Below are 8,725 nucleotides of genomic sequence, written 5' to 3'. Positions count from 1 at the left end.
TTGTGGGGTTGTGGAAGGGGTGGGAAGTGGAAAGGAGTAGATGTCTCCAAAAGGGGACAAAGATGATAATTTTGGTGTTTTGAAGATTACCAGAAGAAATCACTTGATCTTGAGCAAACACCCAGACAACAGAAACAAAGGGGGGTGTGTGCATATAGTACAGATAGAAACAAAAGAGTGAATGTCGCACAATCCATGCACAGAGATACAGGAGGAGATTATAAATGCTATATGATGACTGATACCTTGTGCTTCCACCCACCAGATCACCCAAGACAGGCCACACTGCGAATAAGAGCATGTTGGCAAGTACTTACAGTTCAAAGTGAGAGGAAATCATCGCTGTGCTCTTTGCAGCCTTTGAGCTCTTGGATTACATTTGTAAATTGCGACTTGTAGGTAGAGACTTTTAAGGTCATCTTGGATAGTTTCTCTGTGAAGCAGAAATAATCTATAATCTGTAATGGCCAATGACTTGGTTTGTTTGTGACCAGGATTTTTGTCCTGCACATTTGGACACTGCATGCACTTCACACACATGATGCTATCATTACAGATTGTCTTCAACCTATAATGTGAAAGTGCCTAATTAATGTAATTTCCCCTTGAAGAGCCTCACAGTGCTCACAAGTAGATCACATGTGCTTAGAAAGAAAAATAAGCACTTACTCCATCTACTCTAGGTGTGGTCGCAGTCATTTTCCATTTTCGGTACTCATTTACAAGTCATACATGTTTGATAAAGAAGAATAATGCATTTCACACTTGGCACAGTGAGTCACAGGCTCAGTCCTGGTGCCCAGGTCCCCCACCCCAAACCTCCTTGTTCCTTTCCTCATAACAGAATTGAACTGCAAAGTGAGTTTCATGAAGGGTTTCTCTCAGAAGCCTGCAGAGTTTTCTTGCAGTAATGTCCCAAACACTACCTACCATGTCCCTATGATTCCTCTCTTGTTCAATGTTGGTCCCCCACTCACTGCAGGTGGAAGAACTCACCACTGCTGGAATACACCAACATCCATGGGCTTTGGCAAAATATATCACGTATGGTATGCAGCTGCTCAAATGCCGACCCTTCAGAGATCCCCTGCACAGTTGTGGACATGTGCCTTACGCATGGCGGAGGAGAGGGAGATGGTGGCCTGCTTTCTGCATGGGGACATGCTGGACAGGGTAGTACAAAGAAAGGATGTCTATTCCCAGGACCAACAGAGGAAGCCAGAGCACTAGTCGCTGTCAGCCTGGGCTGAGGTTTCTACCCAGGTCAGTGCAGTTTCAGTAACCTGGAGGAATGCCCAGCCCTGCAGGATGAAGATCAACGACCTTCCCTGTTTGCCAGGGTAAGTATCAGCTTCTTCCCTCTGCTAATCACACCCACTTCCTCACTTCCCACCAAGGCTCATGGCCTATCACTCTCACTCCTGTCTGCAACATCTTCTCTTCCTCACTGTCATCCAGCCAACCTGCCACACCATTAGTCCTGCCTGGCTTCAGTGCCTCAAACTCACTCACTCAGGATTCCTTACTAGCTTATCCCCACCTGCACTAAAACCAATAGCCACTTTCAGCCCACTCAACTCCCCACCATCCCCACTTTGTCTCATTATAGGAGAAAATAGCCCACAAGCAGAAGTAGCTGGGATGGATGGTGGGGTGCACGCCCTACAGACCCTGACATTCCCAAACAGCTAACAGACCGTGTCCAAGCCCTTGGAATGATAGCAGACAATGCTCTTGAGTTACAGTGCTCATATCCTCTCACTGACAACAGTATCCCTTGAGCTGACTGCAGATTCCTCTCCTGAGACTCTAACATGTGAGTTTGCTGCAGCACCTGAAGTGTGTTCGCCATGTATGGCTGGCACATGGTGCGCATCTGAGATTGACATAGCTCTGAGCCGCACAGCAACATTGTCACCACCTTGTCTAATAACTGCTGACAAGTATGGCAGGCTGTGTAGCTTTGTATCCATGCTGTACTGCAAGGCAAGACATCACTTCTGTGGGCATTTAAAATGTGTTTAGGGTTAAAGCACTAAATTGAAACGCAAGGCAGAGATGCTGTGAGCATCTAAGTAGGCGCAAAGTGAGTGATCACTAAGAGAACAGGTGAGGAGCTCTGAATTGCAGCCTGGCCCAGCCTATAGTCAGATGTCTGTTCCTGCTCATCAAGTGGCTTCGTAGCAGCATTGTAAATGAGAGGTGTTAGTGCACTGCATAGTGCAACATTGAAGTGCAGAAGCCTGCTAGGAGTGGATCAGCCCTGATGGTGCAGAGAGACTGACATATGTCAGATGCCAATAGACTTGGTGTGTGTACACCTGCCACCGAACAAGGGTACCCTGAGTGTGCCCAAGATGGAGGGTGTCCTGGATGAGGAAATGGTGAACAAATTGCCAGGTGCCTACCGTGACCTTCATTTCAGTCTTCTGAGGCTGTAAGTTCTATCTGCTGAGTGGCAGAATCAGAGAATAGATATTAATGAGGTGAGATTAAGTAGTAATGAGGATGATATTGATTATTGTTAAGTCTTTTGTTAGTAGCCCTCTTTCTCCTGAAGATCTCATTTTGACATCCAGTACTTGGCTGAAAATGTGATTTGTTGGTCTTGACTTTGAGGAAACCCTTACTCACCAATTCACTTCAGACTGTAGAGCCCCAAGCTACAGAGAGATGTGGATGTCCACATGCATGAATGACAAATGTTTAGTATGCAGGTACACAAAATAATTTGGATAGTTAATAGAATGTCATAGTTCATTTGAGGGTAATTAATTACAAAAATGCTTCAGTTATACACAGCATCCATGCTACCACATTTGCAATACGATGTAAATTTTTGATCTCCCTACTAAGGGAAGAAATAAAATGCATTGGAAACAGTTCAGAGAAGGTTTGCCAGATTAATAACTGGAAAGGGCATGACAAGGTTAAATAATGAAAGAGTTGAATGCAGCTTCAGCTATAAGTGTTTCAATACATTAATGTAAATAGAACAGTAGACCAGCATATGCACCGTGGACATAATGGTAAAGAGCCAGGCCAGGAAGTGTGATAGAAAAAATGGATGCAGTCTAAACTTTATAATTAGCAAGAAAGGTGGGCAAAAAGAAAGCCTGTTGTATGTACCATGGGAAATAAGTGACATCTAGTTAATGTATAATTGTGAATTGTTCTGATTACAAACTGAACACAAGACTTAAAGTTGTATAAGAGTAAAGAGCTCTTTTTTTTTGTCAGAATTCAATAATAGAAAGTTCAAGGTCAATTCTCCTAATATACACATAAATAGATCATTATAACCTATTTCTGAGTCTTCTGGTGGTTTGTAATGTCGAACACCAGGCAGGTTGTTTTATGACAATGTAGACTTATATCCATTGGAGTTCAGAAGAGTAAGAGCCAACTTGATTGAAACATATAAGATCTTGACGGATCTTGACAGGGTAAATATGGAGAGGATGTTTTCTCTTATGGGAGCATCTAGAACTAAGGGTCACTGTTTAAAAATAAAGGGTTGCTCATTTAAGACAGAAATTATGAGAATTTTCTTTCTCATTGTGGGTTGAGTGTCTTTGGAACTCTAATTCTCATAAGGTAGTGGATGAAGAGGTTTGAATATTTTTAAGGCAGAGATAAGGTAGGTAGCCTCTTGGGAATTAAGAGGATGCAAGGCTATCATTGGTAGTGGAAATGTGGTGTCAGTGATCAGTTGTGGTGTATTGCATGATGGAGCACGATCAAGGAGCTATGAGCCCGACTTTTGCTCCTAATTCATATGATGCAACACAACAGCAGTGATTATTCTTACTGCACTTCTACTAAATTGTATTAATTCGTGTAGCCGACATTTTTGAAACATTATTATAAAAAGTGATTAAGTGTGTTGCCAATCCAAGTCTTTCTTTTTTAGATTCAAATACAAAATATTTGGCCTGTACGACTGTTACAACATTTTAAAAAATCTATTCAATGTTGTACATACATACCAGGAATATTTAATACGCTGAAGCACTGTTTCCCACTTATCTGACTGCCTGGCCTTTTTGTTTTGAAAGGCATCCATATCCAGCAACAAGTTGATATCATTACAGAATTCATAAAACCTGTCAGAAAGCCATGTGACAGTGTTATAGCAGAAGCAGAGTGCCCCAGGCTATGACAGAACTTTAGTCCTCTCTAGGCTGATGAAAGTATATTTCTTTCTTGCACCATCCCCAGTCACTCACAATAAAGTATTTAGACATCATGCTCTGTGAGTTGATGCCTCTAGTTATTATTCAGCACCGCTACCCTGTAATCAGGCTTTAACCAAGTAGTTGATTAGTATTTTGTTAACTGTTCCTTCACTTCATGTCTGTTCCACACCTCTAATGAAAGCAGTGACCTGTTGGACTACAGTTCCACATTATTGGCATAAGGCAAACACCACACCCCCAACCCTGCGTGGAAATAAGATTAAAGTGAAACCGTCTCTAGTCTGATTCATCAAATGGTTCAATTTCAAAGATATAACAGATTCTGCATAACACAATATGACGGCAAATTTCATTGACCCCAACTTCATTCCTACTGCATTAGTGTGAATATCAGGCCCGTAGGCCCAAAATGACATGCCAATGAAAGGAAATCTTGCCAAGGTTCCATCACGACTGAGACAAATGACACCAAAATTCTTCAAAGCTCCATCCGTAATATATCCTACACTGAGTTTGCATGATAAAAGAGTATTGGGGTCACACTTAAAAAGAGTCTTATCCACAAGTCGTAGCTTGAACAAATGCTACAGTGGTATTATCAGAACATAAGAAATAAGAGCAGGAGTAGGCCTTGCAGCCCTTGAAGTGGAGGGTAGTTCCTATATATCTCCTGCCCTTGTAGATCAGAAGTCAGATGACACCAGGTTACAGTCCAACAGGTGTATTTGAAATCACAAGCTTTCAAAGCATTGCCCCTTCGTCAGTTGAAGTGAGACAGAAACACACAGGCAGAATTGAGATGCAGAGGGATTGATGGGCAGAGAGATCAAAGGATCATACAAAGTGCAGTGTTGACAGCCTGAGTAAAAAATCTCTGCAGGTGACTAGGAGTGTCAGACAGTGTGAGTAAAGTGTCAACAGCTGAATAACAAGTGAAGGGGTGACCTATAATCCAATCAAGTGAGGTAGAGAGAGAATCACAAAAGATTAAAAATAAGGTGGTGCTGGAGACAAATCAAATGACTGGAATAACATGATAGGTATAAGAGTCTCAAGGGTTTAACCAGAGTAATAAGTAATCCAACCTGTGCATACTAATTACTCTGGAGAGATCATAAGAATTTATCAACGTGATGGTCTCAAAACAGGACAGTACGGAAGATTTTACAGAACAGTATGGTGGAGTCCCATGCAGTGCAATATGAACCCAAGATAACAGTTGAGGCCATCTTCATGGGTACAGAACTTGGCTCTCAGTTTCTCCCCGGCCATTCTGACCACACCTTCAAACAGACAAATCCAAAGTTCTCAGTTAAGGGCTCAATTTCTGCCCCACCACCAAAATGGACCCCTTGGTCTTACGACAGACACAAAAGAATTCATCAGGCAAGTGAGGCTCCAGGAATTCTTCCACAAAACCCAAGATGTCAGCAATGAGCCCAATCAGACAACTTACGAACCAGAACAGTCGACAGAGAGATCTGCAGTGCAGCGACCAAAGAAGAAAGAGCTGAATTGGACCACACCATAAGGCCGCTGCCCTAGGTTCGATATGTACACTCAAGCTGTCAGGAGATGCGTTAACACCAGATTCATCAGTCGTGCTCACAAGGTAGTGCAGAACATCACCAAAGTACAACACAATGTCATCCATTCTCTCATGACCCATCGCATTACTGTCATCAAATCGGCATGCAAAGGAGGAGCCATCGTCATACAGAATAGAATAGACTACTGCAATTTGGCAAACTGACAACTGAACAACCACGAACATTACAGACAACTACCTGCTGATCCAACCAAATAACACAATCCGTCAACTCAACAGACTGATCAAGATCTGTGATCCCGACCTCAGAGTATCCAATACGCTCTCATCCCACGTACTTCTCACACATAAGACTTCTGCCTTCTGAAGATACATAAAATCAACACACCTGGAGGGCTAATCGTATCAGGCAATGGCACCCTGTATGAGAATCTCTCTGGCTATGTTGAGGGCATCTTGAAACCCATTTTACGAGCTTCTGTTACGACACTTCAGATTTCTTACAATGGGCGTCTTGGCACTCTACACCAGCATACCTTATAACAACAGCATTGCTGCCACAGCCTCAGTGCTCAACACCAACAACTGCCAATTTCCAGACACTATCCTATAACTCATCTGCTTCATCCTCAACCACACTGTCATCACCTTCAACAACCATTTCTTCACCGAGACATACAGAACAGCCATGGGGACCAAATTTTCACCCCAATGTGCCAACATTTTCATGCACAAGTTCAAGCAAGACTTCTTTGCTGCGCAAGACCTCCAACCAATGCTATACACCAGATACATTGATGACATTTTTTTCCTCTGGACTCATGACGAGGCATCACTGAAATGATTACATAGCAATATCAACAAGTTTCATCCCACCATCAGACCTACCATGGACTACTCTTCAGAATCAGTCTTATTCTTGGACACATGCATCTCCATCAAGGACGGTCACCTCAGTACCTCACTCCCACGGATAACCTCACGATGCTGTACTTCGCTAGCTTCCACCCGAAACATGTTAAAGAAGCCATCCCCAAGAACAAGCCCTGCACATAAATAGGATCTACTCAGATGAGGAGGAATGTGACGGACACCTAAAGACTTTGAAGGATGCCCTCGTAAGAATGGAACATGATGCTCAACTCGATTGCCAGTTCCAACATGCTACAGCATAAAACTGCAATGACCTCTTCAGAAGACAGACACAGGAATAGACTGATAGAGCACTCCTCACCAACCCAGTACTTCCCCAGAGTGGAGAAACTGCGTCATGTTCTTTGCAGCCTTCAATGTGTCATTAGTGACGATGAGCATCTCACCAAGATCATTCCTATGCCCCCAGTTCTCACCTTTAAAAAACTGCCAAACCTTAAACAGACCATTGTCCGCAGCAAAATACCCTGCCTTCAGGACAGCATCAACCACAACACCACATAACCATGCAATGGCAATCTCTGCAAGATATGTCAAATCATTGACACAGATACTACCATCACACATGGGAATACCGCCCACCATGTACACGGCAGATGCTTGGGTTACTCGGCCAATGTTGTCTACTTCATATACTGTAGGCAAGGATGCCCCGAGGCAGGGTATATTGGTGAGACCATGCAGACACTACAACAACAGAGGAATGGACATTGCGCAACAATCGCCAGACAGGAGTGTTCCCTCCCATTTGGGGAACACTTTAGTGGGCAAAGACACTCAGCCTCTAATGGTTGGGTAACCATCCTCCAAGGCAGCCTTCGAGGTACACAACAACACATAATGGTCAAGCAGAAACGGAGAGCCAAATTCTGTACCCATGAAAAAGGCCTCATCTGTGATCTTGGGCTCATGTTGCGACATGTGACCAGACCAAACAGTCCTGTATCTGTAAAGTCTTCCTTACTGTCCTGTTTTGAGACCATCACCTCGATAAATTCTTATGATCTCTCCAGAGTAATTAGTATGTACAGGTTGGATTACTTATTACACTGGTTAAACCCTTGACATGAGACTCTTATACCTATCGTGTTATTCCAGTCATTTGATTTGTCTTCAGCGCCACCTTATTTTTAATTTTTTTGTGATTATTTCTCTACCTAATTTGATTGGATTATAGGCCATCCCTTCACTTGTTATTCAGCTGTTGGCACTTTAGTTTGACCCTCAGTGTGCAACTCATACCTATCATGTTATTCTGGTCATTTGGTTTTCTCTAACACCACCTTATTACATATGCCATGGGTTTGGAAAGTGCTGACCAAGGCTCCGTGGTGAATTTATGCAATGCATTTTATAAATGGTACATTTTGCTGATACTGAGCATTGTTGGTGGAGGAAGTGGATGCTTGTAGAAGTGGTGCCAATCAAGCAAACTGCTTGTCCTTGATGGTGTTAAGCTTCAATTGTTGTTTGAGCTGCACTCGTCTCTGGGAAGTAGGGAGTATTCCATCACACTCCTGACTTGTGATAGTGGGCAGGCTTTGGGGAGTCAGGAGTTGAGTTACTCACTGAAATATTCCTATTCTCTGATAAGTTCTTGCAATTATCATATTTATATGTCTAGTTCAGTTCTGTTTTGGGTCAATGCTAACCTCCAGGATATTGATTGTGGGTGATTCAGCAAAGGTGACGCCTTGGAAAGTGAAGCAATCGTAGTTAGATTCTCTTGGTGTTAATGTCAATATCCTGGCATTTGTGTGGCAAGAATGTTATTGCCACATGTCAGCCCAAACCTGGATACTGTCCAGGTCTTGCTGCATTTGGACACAGACTGCTTCAGTATCTGAAGAGTCACAATTGTTATTGAGTATTGTACAACCATCAACAAGCATCCCCATTTCTGACCTTAAGATGGTGGAAAGGTCAGAAATGAAGCAGCTGAAGATGGTTGGGCCTAAGATGCTACCCTGAAGAACCCCTGCAGATATCATCATTATAGATTCTCTCTACAGTGCTGAAGCAGGCCATTCAGCCCATCAAGTCC

Source organism: Stegostoma tigrinum, chromosome 8 (genome assembly GCF_030684315.1).
Source record: "Stegostoma tigrinum isolate sSteTig4 chromosome 8, sSteTig4.hap1, whole genome shotgun sequence".
Classification (NCBI taxonomy): Eukaryota; Metazoa; Chordata; class Chondrichthyes; order Orectolobiformes; family Stegostomatidae; genus Stegostoma; species Stegostoma tigrinum.
Note: the sequence above shows the minus strand (reverse complement) of the source record.